Genomic DNA, 23,790 nt, shown 5'->3' on the forward strand with positions numbered 1-23,790 from the left:
ATATACTCCAGCGACGTCATCACGGCGCACGACGCCGACGACGCGGAGCCGCAGGGGACGCCTGCAGACGACGCCTACCGACGCGCAGGGGTACTGCTACGCAAAAGTTTCCGGATCCAGACTGACGCCTGGGGATATTCTAAGGTAAGGAATCTAATACTAACTACTGTTTCTTACAGATATATCGTTACCGAAGGTAAGTAACTTGTTCTTTAGCAATATGACCGGATCTCTCAGACGTTTTATGGCATGAACAAAGCAGGCCCCTAATAGGGCCAGTTCTGTCCTTCAGAGAATCTTGCCCTGATGACCGTGACTAATTCTTAAAATGTTTTTAATACTGTTTTCATTTACATTTATTTTAATGTGAGTGATGTAAGGGAGTCTATTACTGACATTTTTCATCGAAATGTTTGATTTTCAGCACCATGTAACATCCAGAAAAAAATAGGTCAAAACAGGACTACGCATATTAAAAATGGGAGGGGGGCACAAAGATTATGCGCAATAATATTAGTGAGTTGCTGCTGAATTATAATCTTGAGCACATATCCCTACCCATGAATATTAGATGTAAATACATTTAGAATTGGGACTAGTGTGCCTGTGCACCTGGCAAAGGTGGGCATGAAAGAGCAGACTGGATCATATATACAAAGGTGTTCGGAACAGGGGCTGCCAAAATACGGTTTGTCCTGGGCCCCAGAAAAGCCTTAAGCTGTCCCTGCTCAGTAACGTTATAAACCATCCTCCGTGACCCACTGTAATATGGTTTTAATGCTCTGTTTTACCGACCCTCCGATCCCTTCGGAATGGCCGTCTCTACCACAGCACAGATCAAGCAGGACCCTGCTCACGAGGCTCTGCAGGTACCAGAGGACCCGGCTCTGACCAGGAAGTAGATGCACCAGAGCAGCTCTTTAGGAAAATTTCACATTAAACTAGAGTACTGTGCAGCCTACAGTACATATAAGGAATGCTTAAGACAAATAGCCTTTTCAAATAGTTTCTCTTAGTTGCCTCTGGTCCCTTAGAGGCACTTCTGCGTTGATTTTAACCGTCAGTTAAAATTATGCCCTTGCACCACTTGGTTTTCAAAGCCTGCACTTTGGAAGTGACTATATTTTGTTTCTTCTAGAAAATGTTAAATCAGTAGAATTTTTCTTATGGCTGACCTGAAGCTCCACAACCCGCCTGCTTCCATGGGCTGGCTTGAAGCCTAGCAGCCTCCCTGCTTCCATGGGCTGGCTTGAAGCCTAGCAGCCTCCCTGCTTCCATGGGCTGGCTTGATGCCTAGCAGCCTCCCTGCTTCCATGGGCTGGCTTGATGCCTAGCAGCCTCCCTGCTTCCATGGGCTGGCTTGATGCCTAGCAGCCTTCCTGCTTCCACGGGCTGGCCTGATGCCTAGCAGCCTCCCTGCTTCCACGGGCTGGCCTGATGCCTAGCAGCCTCCCTGCTTCCACGGGCTGGCTTGACGCCTAGCAGCCTCCCTGCTTCCACGGGCTGGCTTGACGCCTAGCAGCCTCCCTGCTTCCACAGGCTGGCTTGACGCCTAGCAGCCTCCCTGCTTCCACGGGCTGGCTTGACGCCTAGCAGCCTCCCTGCTTCCACGGGCTGGCTTGACGCCTAGCAGCCTCCCTGCTTCCACGGGCTGGCTTGACACCTAGCAGCCTCCCTGCTTCCACGGGCTGGCTTGACGCCTAGCAGCCTCCCTGCTTCCACGGGCTGGCTTGACGCCTAGCAGCCTCCCTGCTTCCACGGGCTGGCTTGACGCCTAGCAGCCTCCCTGCTTCCACGGGCTGGCTTGACGCCTAGCAGCCTCCCTGCTTCCACGGGCTGGCTTGACGCCTAGCAGCCTCCCTGCTTCCACGGGCTGGCTTGACGCCTAGCAGCCTCCCTGCTTCCACGGGCTGGCTTGACGCCTAGCAGCCTCCCTGCTTCCACGGGCTGGCTTGACGCCTAGCAGCCTCCCTGCTTCCACGGGCTGGCTTGACGCCTAGCAGCCTCCCTGCTTCCACGGGCTTCCCTGAAGCCTAGCAGCCTCCCTGCTTCCACGGGCTTCCCTGAAGCCTAGCAGCCTCCCAGCTTCCACGGGCTTCCCTGAAGCCTAGCAGCCTCCCAGCTTCCACGGGCTTCCCTGAAGCCTAGCAGCCTCCCAGCTTCCACGGGCTTCCCTGAAGCCTAGCAGCCTCCCTGCTTCCACGGGCTTCCCTGAAGCCTAGCAGCCTCCCTGCTTCCACGGGCTTCCCTGAAGCCTAGCAGCCTCCCTGCTTCCCTGAAGCCTAGCAGCCTCCCTGCTTCCACGGGCTTCCCTGAAGCCTAGCAGCCTCCCTGCTTCCACAGGCTTCCCTGAAGCCTAGCAGCCTCCCTACTTCCACGGGCTTCCCTGAAGCCTAGCAGCCTCCCTACTTCCACGGGCTTTCCTGAAGCCTAGCAGCCTCCTTGAAGCCTAGCAGCCTCCCTGCTTCCACGGGCTTCCCTGAAGCCTAGCAGCCTCCCTGCTTCCACGGGCTTCCCTGAAGCCTAGCAGCCTCCCTGCTTCCACGGGCTTCCCTGAAGAGGACGGAAGAGGTGTGGCGCCGCGGCCAGGGCGACTGACGCTGGAATCTGGGGACCACGGTTCGATCCCCGGCTCCGGCGGCAGGTTAGCCCAGCACCATGTGACTCTGGGCAATAGCTCGCTTAATCTTCCCGACGGCCCCCAGCGCCTAGAGACCCTTACGGGTGATTGTGCGCTTTACAAATGTGGACTTTACTTTACTTTACTTTACTTACTGAAGCCTAGCAGCCTCCCTGCTTCCACGGGCTTCCCTGAAGCCTAGCAGCCTCCCTACTTCCACGGGCTTCCCTGAAGCCTAGCAGCCTCCCTACTTCCACGGGCGTTCCTGAAGCCTAGCAGCCTCCTTGAAGCCTAGCAGCCTCCCTGCTTCCACGGGCTACCCTGAAGCCTAGCAGCCTCCCTGCTTCCACGGGCTTCCCTGAAGCCTAGCAGCCTCCCTGCTTCCACGGGCTTCCCTGAAGCCTAGCAGCCTCCCTGCTTCCACGGGCTTCCCTGAAGCCTAGCAGCCTCCCTGCTTCCACGGGCTTCCCTGAAGCCTAGCAGCCTCCCTGCTTCCACGGGCTTCCCTGAAGCCTAGCAGCCTCCCTGCTTCCACGGGCTTCCCTGAAGCCTAGCAGCCTCCCTGCTTCCACGGGCTGGCTTGACGCCTAGCAGCCTCCCTGCTTCCATGGGCTTCCCTGAAGCCTAGCAGCCTCCCTGCTTCCACGGGCTGGCTTGACTCCTAGCAGCCTCCCTGCTTCCACGGGCTTCCCTGAAGCCTAGCAGCCTCCCTACTTCCACGGGCTTTCCTGAAGCCTAGCAGCCTCCTTGAAGCCTAGCAGCCTCCCTGCTTCCACGGGCTTCCCTGAAGCCTAGCAGCCTCCCTGCTTCCACGGGCTTCCCTGAAGCCTAGCAGCCTCCCTGCTTCCACGGGCTTCCCTGAAGCCTAGCAGCCTCCCTGCTTCCACGGGCTTCCCTGAAGCCTAGCAGCCTCCCTGCTTCCACGGGCTTCCCTGAAGCCTAGCAGCCTCCCTGCTTCCACGGGCTTCCCTGAAGCCTAGCAGCCTCCCTGCTTCCACGGGCTTCCCTGAAGCCTAGCAGCCTCCCTGCTTCCACGGGCTTCCCTGACGCCTAGCAGCCTCCCTGCTTCCACGGGCTTCCTTGACGCCTAGCAGCCTCCCTGCTTCCACGGGCTTCCCTGAAGCCTAGCAGCCTCCCTGCTTCCACGGGCTTCCCTGAAGCCTAGCAGCCTCCCTGCTTCCACGGGCTTCCCTGAAGCCTAGCAGCCTCCCTGCTTCCACGGGCTTCCCTGAAGCCTAGCAGCCTCCCTGCTTCAATGGGCTTCCCTGAAGCCTAGCAGCCTCCCTGCTTCCACGGGCTTCCCTGAAGCCTAGCAGCCTCCCTGCTTCCACGGGCTTCCCTGAAGCCTAGCAGCCTCCCTGCTTCCACGGGCCTCCCTGAAGCCTAGCAGCCTCCCTGCTTCCACGGGCCTCCCTGAAGCCTAGCAGCCTCCCTGCTTCCACGGGCTTCCCTGAAGCCTAGCAGCCTCCCAGCTTCCACGGGCTTCCCTGAAGCCTAGCAGCCTCCCAACTTCCACGGGCTTCCCTGAAGCCTAGCAGCCATCCAGCTTCCATTGGCTGACCCCGAACATGGCAGCCCTCCAGCTTCCATTGGCTGACCCCGAACATGGCAGCCCTTCTTCAATTGATGCTTGGAAGTCCATCTACTTCTACTGGCTGGTCTGGTGTCCGTGCACCTGCTTCTTTTGGCAGGGCTGATGTGTGGTCAGGCCACTTGCTTCTTTTGGCATGTCAGGTGTGTGGGCAGGCCACCCACTTCTATTGGCATGTCAGGTGTGTGGGCAGGCCACCCACTTCTATTGGCATGTCAGGTGTGTGGGCAGGCCACCCACTTCTATTGGCTGGGCTCGTGTGTGGTAGTCTACCGCCACTTCTAGTACCTGGCATGAGATGTGGCAGCCAATCATCTTAATTGGAGCTTGGCAGTCCAACTGCTTCTAATGGATAATGTTGGTGCTCAATATGGCAGTCTGCCTATAATGGCTCACTAGGAGCTTGCTGGTCCATCTGCTTCCAGGCAGGCACACATCTTGGTGGTCCATTTCTCTCCAATGAATGGGCTGCAGCTTGTTGGTTGACTTGATTCTAAGGTGGCGTATTGCTTGGCAGATCACCTGCTTCTAATGAGTTCACAGCCCACCTGCCTATAACGGCAAACCTGTAGTTTAGCAGTTTACCTGCTTCTACCTGGATTTTCTGAAGCTGAACAGCCCACCCGTGTGTCATGGCTGCCCTGAAACTTACCAATAAAGTAATGGGGTAATCCACAAGGTACTGGACCTGGGTATCAATCAATATTAGACAACAATGGTCCGAGAATTCTATATTTTCAATCAAATTGAATTAATCAATCAAAATACACAAATTAAAGGAGCATGTACACATTGATCAGCTCCACTCAATTTATGATAGACGACATAAATAAGGCAACAGCATCCATTTCCAGAGACCCTACAATATTTTAATCTATTGTCTCACTCTCAAAACCAAGAATATAAAATTCAAGATTCAATTTATAAATCAGTACAAAATATACATTGCCCCGAATAGAGCGTGCAGCATAGCAAAGGGTGCCAAGAAAATGTGTAGTGATTAAAGAGGAGAAAGAAAAATCAAAAAAGGTGACATACAATTCAAATAATTTTTGATAAACCGTATCGGACCTATAAATCACCAATCTGTATAACCTAGCCACTTGCTTAATGAACCAACAATCTCTCTTTTGGATTTAGAACAAAATTATGTCATTAGTATCTGCACATAATCGTAGAGAGATAAAGTGGTGATAAAGGTTTAGTAAAGTTTCGACTCGTCTTAGGGCCATGCGGTTAGTTATGCCTGGGCCATGCGAGTCTTCTTCAGGACATAATATACGGGGCAAACCGGGATCTTTATGATGATCCTATAAGGAAGATAAATAACCGTAAATTGGAGCTATTGCCGGGAATATGAATCACAGATTCATGCCCAAAGATGTTAATTGCTTACCCTTCTAGGAGTCGAGGTGGTGATACTTCCCACATTGGATGGATCAATCAATTAAATCCTAAAAACAAGGAGCACCAGAATACCATCAGCACCATACCACTAAATTAAATTATAAGATGTTCATTAACATCCGTCATGGTGTGATGTTTACCTTAAAAATTCTGAGTGTGATGGTCCGATAGTTAACCAGGACTCTATGAAACAATAAAGAGCCTGTATAAGAAAATACATCACTAAACTGTTTAAACTCATGCCATGTAGAGATAATTGAACAACAATTACCTATTCAGTAATGAAGAATTCCTCTCCCTTTATTTTCCAATGGTCCAACACACGAGGTGCACAAACGACAATTTATTCCGTGTCCCCAGGAAGCTGTAATGTTATAAACAGCAGATGTAGTACCCATCAGGCAATAACATGGATGGTACAAAGATGCCTGTATAGATTGAGGGCTCACTGTGTAATGAATCCGCACTTCAAATCATAGGAGACAGCGTCCGACAAGAATTCTCTATTAAATGAGCTTAATGGATAGTGAGTCACGACTCTGTAAAGCAATAGAGAGCCTGTGTAAGGATCCATACCACTAGACAGTTTTTACACATGCCAAGTAAAGATAATTGAAAGCCAGTTACCTAATCCGTAATGGGGAATTATTCTCACTTTGTTTTCCAACATCCAAGACCGGTGCACAGCACGACAATTTTAATCCGTGTCACCAGGAGGCTGTAAATATAAACGGCCGATAAAACCCCCATCCGGCCATTTCATTAGGCGAATCTATCTACAAACAAGGTGCCTGAATAAAGCGGGCGCTTAACGTATGCTGAGTCGGCACTCCCAAACTGAGACAACCTGAGGCAAACCGCGTCTGACGAGCAGCGCGACTAGCTCAGTCATGACTATTATCTGGGCCGTCACTCTCGGTAGTAAAAAGCGGTATAGGACTAAATCTGTTTGTGCAAACGTCTCGGTTATTCAACAGTGTATCTCTGCTTTAGTAAAAAACACCCAAAACTTAATGTTTGGAGCTCGCCATAGAATTGGTATAATAATTGCACTAGATTCGAGATTGTTGCTGATAACTCGATTGAATGAAATTAATCGTCGGCCATCTTGGATAGGGACGATCTTGTGTGTTACCTTAATACTCTGCATAATTGTGTATATGATATCCATGATCAAAACATTCAAAAGACTAGTCACGCCCTGCCTAGACTATAATTATAGTTGTCAGGAAATTGGGTATATGCCGATAACACGGTTGAGAGATTCAATGCGTCGGCCATGTTAGTTTGGGACGTTACCAGTCAAAGTGGTATCGAATCCCAGGACAATCCAAAGTGCTCAATTAAACATACAACTCTATTATATACATATCACATAAAAAAATTTCACATATACATATTTTACAAATCTACATCACATGTTCGTGTTTACCAAGATATTTCATCATGCAGTACATCAAATTGTTCATAGAATTGACACTTGTCTATTTATTTCCTCTAATTCATTCAGTCCCCTATTGGCTGTGCCAAGAAGGTATATCCAGCGGCATTCCCTTCTGCTCAGAATACTCTGGAGGTCCCCTCCTCTCTGATTCACTAACACCTTTTCAATTATCCACCACCTTAGACTATCAGGCTCATGGGCAAAGGCGGTAAAATGTTGCACTAAAGGTGCGCCTACAGTTTTACAGCGTATACGGCTGACGTGTTGGAGGATCCGACATTTTGTTTTTTGGATGGTCTGCCCAATGTACATGAAACCACAGGGACATAAAATGGCATAGATTACCCCTGTGGTGTTACAGTTGCTATGTCCCTTCAGTGTATACACCTGATTGTTGTGTGTAAAAGTGGTGCATTCAACAGTTAGGGAGCAGGCCTTACAGGACCCGCATTTGGTATGGCCCAATACTGGTGGCAGGCTCCATAGTGTGGTCTGAGAGGCCATAGCCATCGTTGGTAGGAGAGATTTGATCAAGTGGTCCGTAATATTCCTACCTTTTCGGAATGCATGGAGAGGTGCCGGCAATCCACCCACTTCATCTTTCACCAGATGCCAATGTCGATTTATAGCTTTTTTAATCTGATTACTTTTGGTGTTAAAAGTCGTCACACACACACAATCCTCTCCTCACTCGGTCCCTTTTCTTGTACATTTAATAGCTGTTCCCGATGATTGTGCCATGCTCGTTTCCGAGCCTTCTTAAGTAGGCGCATGGGGTAGCCTCTCTCGCTCAATCTAGCAATAAGAAGAGATGATTCATCAAAAATCTTCTTTCTTTGTGCAATTTCTGCGTAACCTCAGAAATTGCCCGAAGGGCAGATTGTCCCTGAGGTTACGCGGGTGGTGACTCGAGTATCTAAGAAGCGTGTTCCGCTCACTGCTTTTTCTGTATAAACTAGTACACAGGCACCCAGAGTCTGCCTTAATTTGTATGTCTAAAAAATTGATCATTTGGTTGTCAGATTCCAATGTAAATTGGATATCGATAAGACGTTGATTCAGCCACACATGGAAATGAGACAAAGACCCCTTACTCCCCTTCCAAATTAATAGGATATCATCGATGTACCTTGCCCAAAGTAAGATTTGATTGCGATAGGGGTTGTTCTCATTCAGCACAAACATGTGTTCGTATTCACTCATGAATATTATAGCCAGGTTGGGCGCGAAGCTTGCCCCCATTGCCACGCCCTTTGTTTGTACATAGAATTTCCTGAAACATGAAGAAATTCTGTGTCATGGCTATGGTCAAGAGTTTGATGATAAAATCAGTTGGAACTCTATGCGGGGCCGGTCTACGATTCATGATAGTTTCAGAGTGCGGCTCCTTGTTGGAGCCCCTGTGTAAATATATTGATGTATTTTTAAAGGCTGTAGCGACCACAACTTCTACCTACTTGCGAGACACCATGGCAACAATACAGTTGGTTGATGGACGCCAGTACGATCCACAAACTTGCTTGCTAGCCACAATGGACATCACTGCCCTGTATACAAACATTCCACAGCAGGCAGCACTAGATTGTATAGAAACTATCATGAATCGTAGACCGGCCACGCATAGAGTTCCAACTGATTTTATCCTCAAACTCTTGACCATAGCCAGAACACAGAATTTCTTCATGTTTCAGGAGAAATTCTATGTACAAACAAAGGGCGTGGCAATGGGGGCAAGCTTTGCGCCCAACCTGGCTATAATATTCATGAGTGAATACGAACACATGTTTGTGCTGAATGAGAACAACCCCTATCGCAATCAAATCTTACTTTGGGCAAGGTACATCGATGTCCTATTAATTTGGAAGGCGAGTAAGGGGTCTTTGACTCATTTCCATGTGTGGCTGAATCAACTTCTTATCGATATCCAATTTACATTGGAATCTGACAACCAAATGATCAATTTTTTAGACATACAAATTAAGGCCGACTCTGGGTGCCTGTGTACTAGTTTATACAGAAAAAGCAGTGAGCGGAACACGCTTCTTAGATACTAGAGTCACCACCCGCGTAACCTCAGGGACAATCTGCCCTTCGGGCAATTCCTGAGGTTACGCAGAAATTGCACAAAGAAAGAAGATTTCTTTGATGAATCATCTCTTCTTATTGCTAGATTGAGCGAGAGAGGCTATTTACAGCCTCCTGGTGACACGGATTAAAATTGTCGTGCTGTGCACCGGTCTTGGATGTTGGAAAACAAAGTGAGAAGAATTCCCCATTACGGATTAGGAAACTGGCTTTCAATTATCTTTACTTGGCATGTGTAAAAACTGTCTAGTGGTATGGATCCTTACACAGGCTCTCTATTGCTTTACAGGGTCGTGACTCACTATCCATTAAGCTCATTTAATAGAGAATTCTTGTCAGACGCTGTCTCCTATGATTTGAAGTGCGGATTCATTACACAGTGAGCCCTCAATCTATACAGGCATCTTTGTACCATCCATGTTATTGCCTGATGGATACTACATCTGCTGTTCATAACATTACAGCTTCCTGGGGACACGGAATAAATTGTCATTTGTGCACCTCGTGTGTTGGACCATTGGAAAATAAAGGGAGAGGAATTCTTCATTACTGAATATGTAATTGTTGTTCAATTATCTCTACATGGCAGGAGTTTAAACAGTTTAGTGATATATATTCTTATACAGGCTCTTTATTGTTTCACAGAGTCCTGGTTAACTATCGGACCATCACACTCCACAGAGAATTTTTAAGGTAAACATCACACCATGACGGATGTTGATGAACATCTTATAATTTAATTTAGTGGTATGTTGCTGATGGTATTCTGGTGCTCCTTGTTTTTAGTATTTGATTGATCCATCCAATGTGGGAAGTATCACCACCTTGACTCCTAGAAGGGTAAGCAATTGACATCTTTGGGCATGAATCTGTGATTCATATGCCCGGCAATGGCTCCAATTTACGGTTATTTATCTTCCTTATAGGATCATCATAAAGATCCTGGTTGGCCCCGTATATTATGTCCTGAAGAAGACTCGCATGGCCCAGGCATAACTAACCGCATGGCCCTAAGACGAGTCGAAACGTCGACACTTTACTAAACCTGGATCACCACTTTATCTCTACGATTATGTGCAGATACTAATGACATATAATTTTGTTCTAAATCCAAAAGAGAGATTGTTTGTTCATTAAGCAAGTGGCTAGGTTATACAGATAGGTGATTTATAGATCTGATACTGTTTATCAAAAATTATTTGAATTGTATGTCACCTTTTTTGATTTTTTCTTTCTCCTTCTTTAATCACTTCACATTTTCTTGGCACCCTTTGCTATGCTGCACGCTCTATTCGGGGCAATGTATATTTTGTACGGATTTATAAATTGAATCTTGAATTTTATATTCTTGGTTTTGAGAGTGAGACAATAGATTAAAATATTGTAGTGTCTCTGGAAATGGATGCTGTTGCCTTATTTATGTGGTCTATCATAAATTGAGTGGAGCTGATCAATGTGTACATGCTCCTTGTATTCGTGAATTTTGATTGATTAATTCAATTTGATTGAAAATTTAGAGGTCTCGGACCATTGTTGTCTAATATTGCCCTGAAGCTTAGGCACCCATTTGCTTCTATTGGCTGGCTTCTCGCTTAGCTGGTTGCCTGCTTCTACTGTGGCGACGAGAGATTAGCAGTCCAACTGTGTTTAGGCTGGTGTAGTTTGGTAGTCCACCTTCTTCTAGTGGCTGACCTGGCCATCCATCTGCCTATAATAGTTTGCTACAGAACTTAGTCTCACCTCCTTCTAATGGTTGGCTTGAAGCTTAGTGGTCCACTTTCCTTTAGTAGCCGACCTAGAGCTCAGCTTACACTGCAGTTACATCCTCTCAACCCCTTCCTGTCAAAAGTCAGAAAAAATGTATTGCATCACAATGGCGCTGCCATATTTCCCAGGACCCTTTGCTACATCTTAGTCTGGCTTCAGGTTTGGCCACAGCACACAGGCAGCTGTTGTTCGGGTTTAGTTTACCCTCCATTAGCTATTAGATGTGACGTGCAACTGCACTGATCCCCTCTGTGGGATCCGATTCCTCGGATCCTCTGCTTCTTTTTGGAAGGCGCTGAGGCTGTTGAGCGTTTGGTGATGCCTTGAAATGGCCCTCGGCGTTTCTGTTGGAGTGAAGCAGGTAAAAGCTTACTGATGCGCCTTTCTCTGCTGAACCTAGCTAGTCCTTTACCTTCATTTCTGTGTTTTTTTCTACATTCCGCTGTTGAGTATGGTAGAGGGGGTTAAATTGGCTTGATTCCCATCATAGCGCTGATGAGACTCCACCTCCTGACGCTGCTTGTTTAGAAGGGTTAGATCACCAGTTTAGCCTTCAGGACATGGTGGCTCAGGAGTAGATGGTTTCAGGAACCATAACTGCAGTGACTGGCTTGGAGTGATACCAAGGAGACGATGAGGAAGATGGCTGAATGCTTGGTGGAAGCATTAGTTGAGAGTGACGTGGAAGAGGGGCAGGTTGGGCATTTTCGCTTGTTGCTTGAGTGGGGTGTTACACAGTAAGCTAGCGTGTGTGGTTAGGTTTCTTACCCCCCTTCACCTTTCCACAGGAGAGTGAGCTGCAAGGTTGACTCGGCTTAATGCCCTCAATCTGGCTGTGGAATGGGGTCAGCAAGCAGGCAAGGCATGGTTGGTTAACTCATGTGACTAAAGGCCCCAAAGTGAACTCTTTGCTGTGTAGCGAGTCACTGGTGGCCTCTGAGCATGTGGCGCTGTGCCCAGAACGTCAAGGAACACCGAACAAATGAAATTGACTTGTTAGAATTTTATGGGGATTCCAAACCAAGGAGTGTTAAAATGCAGCAAGCACTCAGCTTTTTGTTGGTGAAGGGAAATTATCTGTGGTGGGGTTCCACTTACTGGTGTTAGAATCCCACTCCAATGGAGAGAGCATGCGATGGCACTTATAATGCACATTGCTCAAACCAAAGTCTTCATACTAAATGTACTTTTAATTTAACAGTTTTGTGTAGCGCCGAGAGCCGAAGGGTTTTAGTGCGCTTTACCAAGAACAGCAGTGAAGCATTGGTCTTACAGTTAACACAATAACACACATTAGATGGTCCATGCAATAATCCTAAAACTGGTATTCGTTCAAATATATTGAATTATTGGAGAAAGGGTACCAGGAAATTAAGGCAATGAAAACACGAAAAAAGTACAGAATGGGAGATAATGGGTTGGAGGTGGTAGGACGTAGAAGGGAGTGGGATAGACGAGGATGAGAGGAATTGAGGAATAGAGAGTAGGAGATTAGGTTACTGCGAGGTAGAGAGCGGGCTGTAGAAAGCGAAATGTGTGGTTAATAGTAAAAGAAAAAACTGCTCCGATTTTTCCTGTGCAGAAATAGTTTCCCCTACAGTGGAAGAACGCGGCGTGACAAAAAAGCAGCATTTTGATGCAGGGTCAATGTAAGAAATTAAAAAAAAAAATAACTGCATAAGCCAGCGATCAGCACTTAAGTCACTGAGCCACCTTTCTGGCCGAGAAAGCATGACAATTTGTATTTTTGCGGGGGAGTGGAGAGTAAAGAACACTCCACCAGGGAAAAATGGGTTCAAAAACATGTAGACTCAGTTTTATCAATACCTCCTTTTTTTGCTATTAGTTTTTACAGAGTTGGAACTATTTTCACCATACATCAAGGGATGTATTATTCCCTAATATATTCACATATACGTAGGGCTCCTAGTTTCAAGGTATTTTTTGTTGTTAATTTAGTTATTTTTATTTTATATTATTTCAGTCTGTATGCATCCATTTATTTTTTGCGCCATCTTATTGATATTTATTTATTATTTTCAGCATAAATTAAGTCTTAAAACTGTGTATTTCTACATTTATTTCACTGATAAACTTGTCCTCAAATGTTGATGCCTTCCGCGTTTTAGCAAATTAAGCAGCCAGATATAACAAAACACTACATAACTATTAGCATTATAATTCAAATATATTAAAATATGCCTGTATTTAAGAAAATCACGTGTTTTTTTTTTTTTTTCGTTTTAATAATTTTTTTATTTTTTTATGCACTCCCCATGCTATTCGCACAACTTTTAACCTGGAATTCATGATAGACAGCTTGGTGAGTCTCTCAGAAGAAACCCAATTGTCTGTATTTTTCAACTTTTAAGCCTAAATACAGACCGGAAACACGTGGTTTTATTTCTGTATTAATCTGTAGACATCAGTAAAATCGGAACACTGGGAGCATTACATATACTGCATGAACAGCTTGAGAGAACTTTGCTTCATGTGTAAACTTGAGTTTCAAGACACTGTAACATTCAGATTCTTAAAGAATTAACGAAAACCTACATTTCTTCAGTATCAAGCTTCAATGGGAAGTTTGGTTTAAAGTCCTTATTTTGTTACAGAGACTATAAATAATAACATTTTGGTGTAGGCGCTCTTGTCCTGATAAGGTGAATCCTTTTTATCAGTTCACATTGAACAAGTCTGATTAGCCCTTTTGCTTTCTATGATTGGACGATGCTTTGGGCGATTCTTGCATATTTTCTCTAAAACCTGGATGATGTTATCTGCGTGTATTGCTTGGAGCGCCACTCTCCCGTATGGCTACCTTCCGGGTAGGGACAACCGTTTATGCCCATCTGGTTATTTTCAGTCATTCCGACCAGCGCACAGAGACGAAGCGTGAAGCAGGCATTGCACGCCGTTATAATTACAATGGAAAAGGGATGAAAAAGGATGGCAAGGTGTGCATCTCGTTTCTATGAACTCATTGGCATGATTTTTTCGTCGCACCGTGAGATTGCACCCAAGATTACACATTGAATACAAGGAGATATAATGAACATGAATACAAGAATACGAATACAATCACGTCATAAAAGATAAGCACAGGACCTGGGTTCGCTTCCATGTTGGATTATCAGAAAGAAAAAAACATTTCATCTATAAACATTATTTATTCAGAAGCCTTTTTAGGACAATCAGGACTGTTTTTAAGGAGTGTAAATAGACTAATTGACCATAACGAGAACGTGAGCACATTAATACGAGCACCACATATTTGAGGGACTTGCAATGTAGTCTGGGAGTTGATGTGCAAGGAATTGACGAACTGAAAGTCGAGCAGTCCTTTGTTTATGGCAGTACACAGCTTTTATGGCACACGTGAAACTGTTAATTACTTGGGCTAAATAAGGGCGGGAATATAAAAGAAGATGCCTTTTTGCAGTTTGACAAAAATGTTTACCCGCACTAGAAGCGTGTTGATCGCTGGGGACAAAGGAATGTTGGTTTTATTGGTTATAAATACGGGGACCCACAAGCCATGGTAAGCGCATAATAGTTTGCTTAAAAGCTTATCTATGTTAAAACTCGTTACATCACGTTGTTTACGATTGGAGTAGTCCATGAGGGAACTACAAGGCTTTTTAAAGTGTTCTTTAACGTGGGTTGAACAATTGTGCAAACAGTTAAGAAACATGTTTTTGTTATGTCACGACAAATTGTGTTCTTTTAAAACGGAATGAAGTGCTTAAAATAGTGAAATGTTTTAGCTAAAACTATTTTTTTTTACCTGTAGATGCCCCTGAAGAAGGGAATTTACTTCCCGAAATGCATTGGGTTATTAGAATAAAAATCATGGCATGTGGACCTTAATTTGGCCTCCTGAGCTTTTGTAGAATATGAACGTCCAGAATAACATTGAGTAAAATGAATTGAGCACGAACTAAGAGTAAATGTGAAAACGGAACGGATAAAAAATGAAGACAAAAAATATGAGTAAAACAAACTAATTGATTCAAAACCTTAAGTGAGGCAGTGCTGCCTGGTGGAATCGGAAGAGGGGTTCCTTGTGAATAGTTGTATCGTCACAGCGCCCAGAGACGAAGCGTGAAGCAGGCATTGCACGCCGTTATAATTACAATGAAAAGATAGGATGACAAGGTGTGCATCTCGTTTCTATGAACTCATTAGCTTTATTTAAAAGCAGTCACAGACATGGTGACCATCCCTGTGATTTTTTTTTTTTGATTTTTTTTTTACGATTCTTAACTGGTCGCAAATTGCGACCTACCTCCTTAATATTCATGAGTTAGGTCATTTGCGACCCACTGGGAATCGCAGAAATTGTTCAACACCCTTTCCTTCATGCCGTTTTGCAATTAGGAAATCGCAAGGATTCGCAATTAGGGAATCTCAAAACGTTTTTAATACATCTGGTCCCAAGTACCTTAATAACAGCCCACTGAGAGCCAATAGTAGATGGCGCCAGACACCGTAAAAATCGATTCCCTCAAATTCTAGAACCTGTGAGATTCACTGTCCAAGGATCAATATTTTTAACAGAACACTACTTGAGAAAAGAACTCCAATGTTTTTGTAAAGACTTCAGGGTCGATGGCTTGTGTGAAGTTTGGATATCTAAGGCCACTTGAGGTGAGCATCCCAACTGTTGCAAAACTACTCTTTCACATTCCAGCAATCAGTTTCAGGGGCTCTAAGTGAATTGATGGTAGAAGAGGATACAGGTGAGGTGAGGGACGAAGGCTGATGTGGAGAAACTCCCCTTTTGATAGTCATGAGACACTTGAACCAGGGGCAACATGGCCAACAAGGAGCCATGGAAATCACTAGTTTCCTCTCGAATCTTCTGAAGCACCCTTGGAGGGGAATCTGAGGAAATTCAGAGAACTCCCTGTGGCCAAGGGATAGCTAGAGTATCGGTCCCCCAAGCCTGAGCACACAATGCCTCTGTCACCACACAATGCATTGCTTCCTCTGTTTTGCACAAACTGGTCTAGTCGTGGAATTTCGAATTGGACACGCCCCAGATTATTACTTACCACCAAGTCAGGATTTCAGAGGATGGCGTTTTCTGAGTGAGACTGTCCGCTCTGAAATTCAATGTGCCCTGGAGGTACAATGTTGATAAGGCTAAAGGGTGAATTTCTCCCCAAGTAAAAATGTTAAATGCTATTTGTTTCAGTATCTTGCTCCTTGTGCCACCCTGTTGAGTCTGATGGAATTGAGTCACCTGGTTGTCTTTCCGAACTGCCGCATTCAGGTCCTCTAACGGAGGAGAAAACCGCTTAAGTGCCCGCCATACAGCAGTTAATTTTTTTCAGATCGAGGACTTGGTATGCTTCCCATTCTCACAACGGTCCCTTCCTTTCCTGATCTCCCAACACCACACTCTAACCCCTCTGGCTGGTGTCTGTCGCAAGATATGTTGGAGCTGGGAGACTGACTGAAAGGGACAACTTTTGTCAAATTATCAGTTATGTGCCACCAAGCAAAGCAAACGAGGGGAGTAACTGGAAACTTGTAATCCTGAGAGGCCGATGATCAATAATGTAGAAGATGATTCACCAATGGCTTGAGATTATACCATGCCCATTACACGACTGTCATGGCTGCGACCACAAGACCTTGCACCTTCAACAATGTTCTTGCTGACAAAGTCTTAAACCTGAAGATTGTTGATGGCTTTTTGATTTGTCAGTACCCACTGTAGAGGAAGAAATACTCTGCCTGGACGACTATTGAACTAGATTCCTATGAACTATGTCTCTTGAGGTGATTGAAGTTCCAACTTCGGAAGCTGATGAACCTTAAGTTCTGAAGAGTTGTGATCACGAGCCGGACATTGTCTTGAGCTATAGGAAAGGAGGAATCTGGCAAAAGCCAACCATTAAGATATGGAAATATAGAGGTCTTTTAACTGTAGAAAAGCCACAACTGGAGCCAGTACCTTTGTGAATGATCTTAGAAAAGTTGCCAATGTTAAAGGTAAGGCCTTAACTGAAAGTGTTAATCTCCAACAGCTAATTGTAGGAATTTCTGGCTCGACTGATTCACAGGGATAGGAAAATATGGCCCTGTAAACTCAACGGGACAAGAAAATCATTCTTTGCCAGTAAAGGGAGTTTTGACAGAACAGGGATCATCTTGAAGTGATCAACCTGCACTTATCTATTCAGGGTTTTCAAATCCAAGACTGGATGAAGGTTGCTATAATGTTTGGGAACAAGCAACCGAATGGAATAAAAACCGGTCCCTGCTTTCTCCCGTGGAACTGGCAACTCTGCCCCATTGTCCAACAAAGTTGATAATTTTGCAGCAGAGCTTGACGGATGGGATTCGTTTTTTGGTAATGGAGCTGGAAGGAAACGACCCTAGGTACAATTTTGCCGAACTGAATTTGGAAACTCATTTTTATCACATCCAGGGCCATCTGCCCATGACTAAGAAGCAATGATCTGCAGTCATGTCGAAGAAACAAATGCAAGTACATGAAGCGGCACTTAAAGAATATTAATGTATATTCTTACAAGCTTGGTGCCTGAACTGGTTGATTTTTGAAAGAACTAGGCCATTTTGTAGTAGCCCTATGCTAGGATCACATGTTACGCTGTAGCGATTCGAAAGCTAGGTCTTCTATCCCTAGGTGTTCACTGTACAACTTCCAGCCTCTTCGCCTGCACTGGTGATACATAACTGTGAAAAGGTCGGAAAATGCCCTTTTTCAAAGCTCGGTTTTGGCTACAGTGCTGAAAATACTTCAGTTGCTCCTGCTACAATCAGTAAGCCCTTATGCTGTAGTAGGCTGTGCATTGAGACATTGCGTGCCCATATATATGGCTATGATGACATACTGGAGGAAGTAGCGAACCCGTCACACAGAAACCTGTCTTGTAGGTGGGATCATGGCCTGAGGGCAAGTGGTCCACTTTCTCTCGGCTCGTGCCTGGGGGAAGGTCAGCACACTCTTTTGGGCCCAAACTGGACAAAGGAATCGCGATAAAATGTTTATTTATTTTCTCAGATTTAGAAGTAACCTCAAATAATTTTGACATCCAAGAAAAATACGAGAGTGTACCCTACTTAAAATGTTTTTCTTTATTAAGGTCTTCAAATCTATTGTGCTTTGGTCCTGGTTCCCAATCGGGAACTCTTTCCATTCCCCTTAGATTTCATTTTTTATTTTTCTTAGTTGGGCTGTTAACTGCCTCCAGCCTCATAAACAGCAAGTGACATCCGAGGAGTGCATAATGCTAATCTATTACAAGCAAGAAAAGAGCGTATGAAAGGTTGTATTTATTTTGTTCTTGTTTCTGGAAAGAAATCCAAATGAAACCTTTTCAATTGTCACCTTTACGTCTGTAATAGAAATTCACAGGGCACTTCCGGTACCTCTGTCACTTTCTTTTCAAATGGCTGAAAACACAAGGAGTAATGAAATAAATTATATTTATATAGCGCATAGACTACCCTGAGGCCTCGCAGCGCTTTAACTGGAATCAGAAGGCGGCCAGATAGGGTGCTAACAGGCTCTTCCAAACAAGTGAGTTTTTAAAAACTTTCTGAATGCCAACAGATTGTTATTCTCTCTAAGGTCAAGCGGGAGGGAATTCCATATTCTCGCAGCATTGTGTGAGAATGAGCGACCGCCCCAGCGAGCCTTGTTTATCTTAGTCGTGGTGGCCAGATGTAACGAACTGGAGCGGAGAGCTCTGAGGGGAAGGTAGGGAGTGGCTAGAGGGTACATTATGGCTGGACCTGTTCTATGAATGGCTTTCTGGACAAGGCACATGGCTTTAAATTGTACCCTGGCTGCCACAGGGAGCCAGTGTAGCTTCCTCAAGGCAGGTTTGGCCGACTGCCAGCGTGGAATTTGGAAGAGCAGTCTGGCCGCACAGTTTTGGGTGACCTGGAGTTTGTTGATCGCGGCCACCGGTGCTCCCAGATGAAGAGCGTTACCGTAATCCAGGCGAGAGAGTATCAGGGCTTGGACCATGATTCTCCTCGCCTGGAACGGAAGCAAAGGGAGAACTTTCCGGAGCATTCTCATCAACCCAAAACAGGTAGATGCGGTTTTGGTGGCCTGGAAGGTGAAGTCAAGTGATTTATCTAGCCAGACTCCCAGGCTTTTTATCTGGGGCTTAGGGGGGGAGGGGGACCTAGACACGTAGGCCAGATGGAGGCCAGAATGGTAGGTGAAGGGTTGCCCAGTAGCATGATTTCCGTCTTTTCCCCATTTAGTCTGAGGCAGGAGGATTCCATCCATCTGGCCACTGCCTCTAAACATGGGCTCAGAGTGCTAGACGACCCCTCAGCGTGGTTCAGTGAAACCACCAGCTGAGTGTCGTCTGCGTAGGTGACAATTCTAACGCCAAATGGATGGACTATCTCCGCTAGAGGCCTCATGTAGACATTAAAAAGTGTGGGGCTCAGGGCAGAGCCCTGGGGGACCTCACAACTGAGTGGCTGCTTGGTGGATACAGCCACCCCTTCAAACACCTGGAAGAAGCGCTCGTCCAGGAAGGAGGTGAGCCATGCCAGGGCCGCGCCCGACACTCCCATGCCATTGAGTCGATGTAATAAAGTGGCATGGTTAACCGTGTCGAACGCGGCACTGAGATCTAATAGTATGATGGCTGCTTTACCTCCCTGGTCCAGCACAGTTCTTCTTCGGTCACTGCTAGCAAGGTTGTCTCAGTCCCATGTTGGGGACGGAATCCCGTCTGGGAAGCACATAGCAGATTGTTGGATTCTAAATAATCCACTAGGATGTTATTAATGTGCTTTTCTAGCAGTTTGCTCATCCAGTATAACAAGGAGATGGGGCGAAAATTAGCTAAGTTGCTTTGGTCCAGATTGGGCTTTTTTAACCGCATGCGTGCGGGCGGAATTCCGCTCGTACGCTGACTTTTTTAAAAGCGCACTTTGCGTGACGAGCTGGGCTCGTCATGAGCGTGCGAGGAGGCTACCTCATGACGAGTCCAGCTCGTCATCAGCGTCGAAGGGGTTAAGAGAGCCTTGACCATTGCACATTTCCAGGATGTCTGAACTGTGCTCGAGATGATTGAGGTGTTAAGAACATCAAGAATAACTGGACGGATTGAGTCAATGACAGAGGTAAGAAACTGTGGCGGTGCTGGGTCTCTAGGGGATCCTGAGGTGACTTTAGGAATTATTTTATCTAAGGAGACAGAATCTAGGAGGGTGAATTTTTCCAGCATACAGGGGATTGGTGTGCTGGGGCTCACTAGTGTAGCAGCATCAGATTCAGTTCGATCAGAGGCAAAAGATGAATAGATGGTCTGGATCTTCTGAAAGAAAAAAGTTGCTAGATTATTGCAACGGGCAAGTGCCCCGTCTAGTGGCATTCGATCTGGGGGAGGGGAGATCAAAAAAATTTCCTTAGGAGCATTTGCGGGCAAGTTAATTTTTGTTTCGTAAAACTGGGCTTGGACCGACTTTATTTCAATTTTATAAAGCCTAATTGCGGCTCTTTAGTCTGCCGCCTTGGGCTGTGAGCTATCTTGTCTCCAGATCCTTTCCAATTTACGGCATGATTGTTTCATGTCCCTTAATCTAGGAGTGTACCAGGGGGCTACTTTTTGCCTTTTTATGGAATGCAGGGGTTCCTTCGGGAGAACTAGGTCAAGGGAGTTATTGATCCAGTTATCAAAGTTAGTACTGGCTGTGTTAGGACTGGAGGCTTTCGAGGGTTTGAGTTCAACAAGCGCAGATTCCCATTCGGTGGAGGGAAGTTTGCACCATTTCCTACCCCAATGTTTTTTAGGTTCTTGCACGGGAGGGGAATTTCCTGTTACCCAGGTGAAGGGTATCAGATAATGGTCGGTCCAGGGCAGTGGCACAGGCGACTCAGTGTTTAAATTGTCACGGTTGCTATAGACATGATCTAAAAGATGACCTTTATTATGTGTTGGAAGGAATCCCTTTTGAGCCAGATCAATCGCTTGAAAGCTCAGCCGAAGACTGTTGGCTGCGGGGTCAAGCGGATCATCTAAATGCAAATTTAGATCACCCAGCACTGTGAAATTCGCCGAGGTGAGCACTAAGTTGGCGACTAGGTCAGCCATGTTCAAAATAAACTGACCTAGCATTCCAGGTGATCGATAAACCAGAAGGCCTGTGAAAGTGTTGGTAGAAGATAGTTCTAATGAAAACAATAAACTCTCACAGACTGATGTAATAGTGGGGTAATCCGACATTTGTACTGCTCTCTATAGATGATGGCTAGACCACCTCCTCTTCCCGTGTTTCGGTCAGATCTCTTTATAGTATAGCCTTGTGGGGTTGCCCATACTGTGGTTGGGTCGGCTTCCGAATGGAGCCAAGTCTCTGTTAGGAAGAGTACAGTATTGCTAATGAAACAAAACTGTCAAAGGAAACAATACGGATTTGGCCAAGCCAGCAGACGTGAAACCATTCTAGCTTGATGAAGCCTATGCAATGTGGGATATCCTAGAAATCCTCAAATCTAATAAAAGGCCCACCTTTTAACAGCAAAGAGTTCAATTAATTTTTTGTCTGACTCCATGTCAAACACCAAAGGAGTACACTCCTGTAGCCCCAGGCCAATGGTGTAGTTGAACAATTCATGGGCACCCTCAAGATGGTCATTCAACGAGCGTCCATGTAGGGAATTGACTTAAGCCAAGCTCTGTGCCAGGCCCTCTGGGCCTATCTCTCAACCCCTCCCTCCACAACCAGTGAGAGTCCAGCAACCTTGCTATTAGGGAGATCCATTAGAACAAAAAACCCCAAATGGACCTCTGATCAGTAAACAATATCAAGGTTCGAGATACCAAAGTGACTCAGAAAAGAAAATGTTTAATGTATTAATATCAGTGGTCCCATACCAGAGAGACAGCCTTTAACACAGGAGACTGGGTACTTGCTAAGCAGAGACAAAAATGGAAAACAGACACTCTTTTTGCTGTTGATCCATTACAGGTTGTCATTGCTGAATGCTTTGCGCCCCTCCCCCATGGAATGCTGGGGCCCTGGAAGTGTGGAGACCGCGAATAGTGAAGGCGTGCAGTCTGGGATATGCCGCTGGTGCTGGGGCGCACAAACTGAGAGGCCGACTGCTCGGACCCACGAGCAACTAGCAGATGGCATGTGCATTGGAAGGCTCAAAGAGACACGCAGTCTGGTGCAAAAAAAATGGGAGGCTGAGGTGCTGCCAGACTGTGGGGATTGCACTTGGAAGCTGCCGACTGGAAGAGGAGTTCTTGATGGGACACTGGCATCACTGTAAGAGCACGGAGGTGGGGTGTTGTGCAGGCTGTAAGGCGCGCTGTACTGCGTGACGTGCGCCCTTCCCCCTATGCAATATTGACGCCATGGTATTGTGCTGACCGCGAGTGGTGTATGAGTGCAGACTGGAGCTCTACTGCTGGACTTGGGGCATACGACTTGAGGGGCCACCTGCATACTTTTGTATGATGCCCGGTGGAGCTACCTCGCTAGCTATGGGGGAGATTGACTCTGGGCTCCCTCCTTTGACTATCACCTACCCAGCCGGACTTCGGACTAATGCTCCCGCGTCTCTCCTGACCTTACCTTCCCCCTCTCCCTTCCCCCAACCGTCCCCCCTCTCCACTCCTACTCTTTCCAGCTTCTGTCCTCTGCCCTCACATGGCCTTTGTCCCCTCTCTGTTTTTCTGTGAACCTCTTCCCTCGCCACTTGAGACTGAACTATTTTGTCTGATGCCCGATGGAGCTACCTGGTTTAGCTATAGGGGAGATGGGCCGTGGATTCCCTCCTTGGTCGTCACCTACCCAGTCGGTCTTTAGACAGACTTCCTTTCGTCTCTACGGTTGTATCTTCCCTTATCCTCACGCTCTCTCCTCCCCCTACTCCCCACTACTTTCTCTCTCCTTCCCTAATGTATTGCCGACTGTTTGATTTAATGTTTACTTGTTGTTCTTTTTCTGGTATATTGTTGAACCACATTGTTGCACTTCCTTTCGTCTCTCCTGTCGTCTCCTACCGCATCCTCCCTCTAATTATGTCTTACCTTCCCTCCTCTCTCAATGTATTGAGACTGAACTATTTTGTCTGATGCCCGATGGAGCTACTTGGTTTAGCTATAGGGGAGATGGGCCATGGATTCCCTCCTTGGTCGTCACCTACCCAGTCGGTGTTTAGGCAGACTTCTTTTCGTCTCTCCTTATTGTCTCTTCCCTAGATCCTATCCACTCTCCCCTGAATCTCTCCCCTTGCCTGCTACCCAGCATACCCCCCTGTCCTTTGTGCCCTTTGACTAAGCACTCCTCCTCCCCTTGTTGGGGAAAGATCCAATATTTATACTCTGGAGTCTCAGCGAACCCGCTGAGTGAGTCCACTGCGCCAAGGGAGCCACTCACACTTGAGGTATGGTATGGCACCCCTTGCCAAAGCACTCCCTCTCCCCTTTTTGGGGAAGGATCCAGTGTGTAGGCCTTGGAGTCTCAGAGACCCCTCTGAGAGAGTCCATTGCGTAAAGGGAGCCTCTCGCAACAGAGATAGGGAAGTGATACCACTTCATCTAGGATCACAGCTTACTGGACTTTGGACGTTGCCTTGACTCGTCTACCGGTTTGTGTCCCCGTCACCCTTCCCCTCCTTTGCATGTTGTGTCTCTCACCCTTCCCTCCTCTTTACCGCCTTCATAATCTGTCTACTTCCCCTGCTCCAACCCCCCCTCCCCTGAATCTCTCACCTTGCCTACTGTTCCCCTTGCGTATTTGTGCTTATTGTTTATCTCGACCCTACAAGTAACTATGTTGCCATGCTCTAACAACTGTGTAACCTTTGTAACGGTGTAACCTGTAACTATGATCTGATGCTCATGTAAAGCGCTC

The 23,790-nt window shown here is 46.3% G+C and overlaps 1 protein-coding gene across 14 annotated transcripts in view; it reads left to right on the top strand.

Moving 5' to 3' along the window:
* BCL2L14 (BCL2 like 14) overlaps nucleotides 1-23,790 on the top strand; it is a 315,763-nt gene that overhangs the window by 83,820 nt on the left and 208,153 nt on the right. For 2 of the 14 annotated variants that reach the window (XM_078673434.1, XM_078673466.1), the window contains exon 2: nucleotides 9,793-9,840. The exons of the other annotated variants lie outside the window; for them this stretch is intronic. The gene's annotated coding sequence lies outside the window, so the exon portion shown is untranslated. The remainder of the gene's footprint in view (nucleotides 1-9,792; nucleotides 9,841-23,790) is intronic. 14 annotated transcript variants of the gene reach the window in all.

Source organism: Lissotriton helveticus, chromosome 1_1 (assembly GCF_964261635.1).
Source record: "Lissotriton helveticus chromosome 1_1, aLisHel1.1, whole genome shotgun sequence".
Lineage (NCBI taxonomy): Eukaryota > Metazoa > Chordata > Amphibia > Caudata > Salamandridae > Lissotriton > Lissotriton helveticus.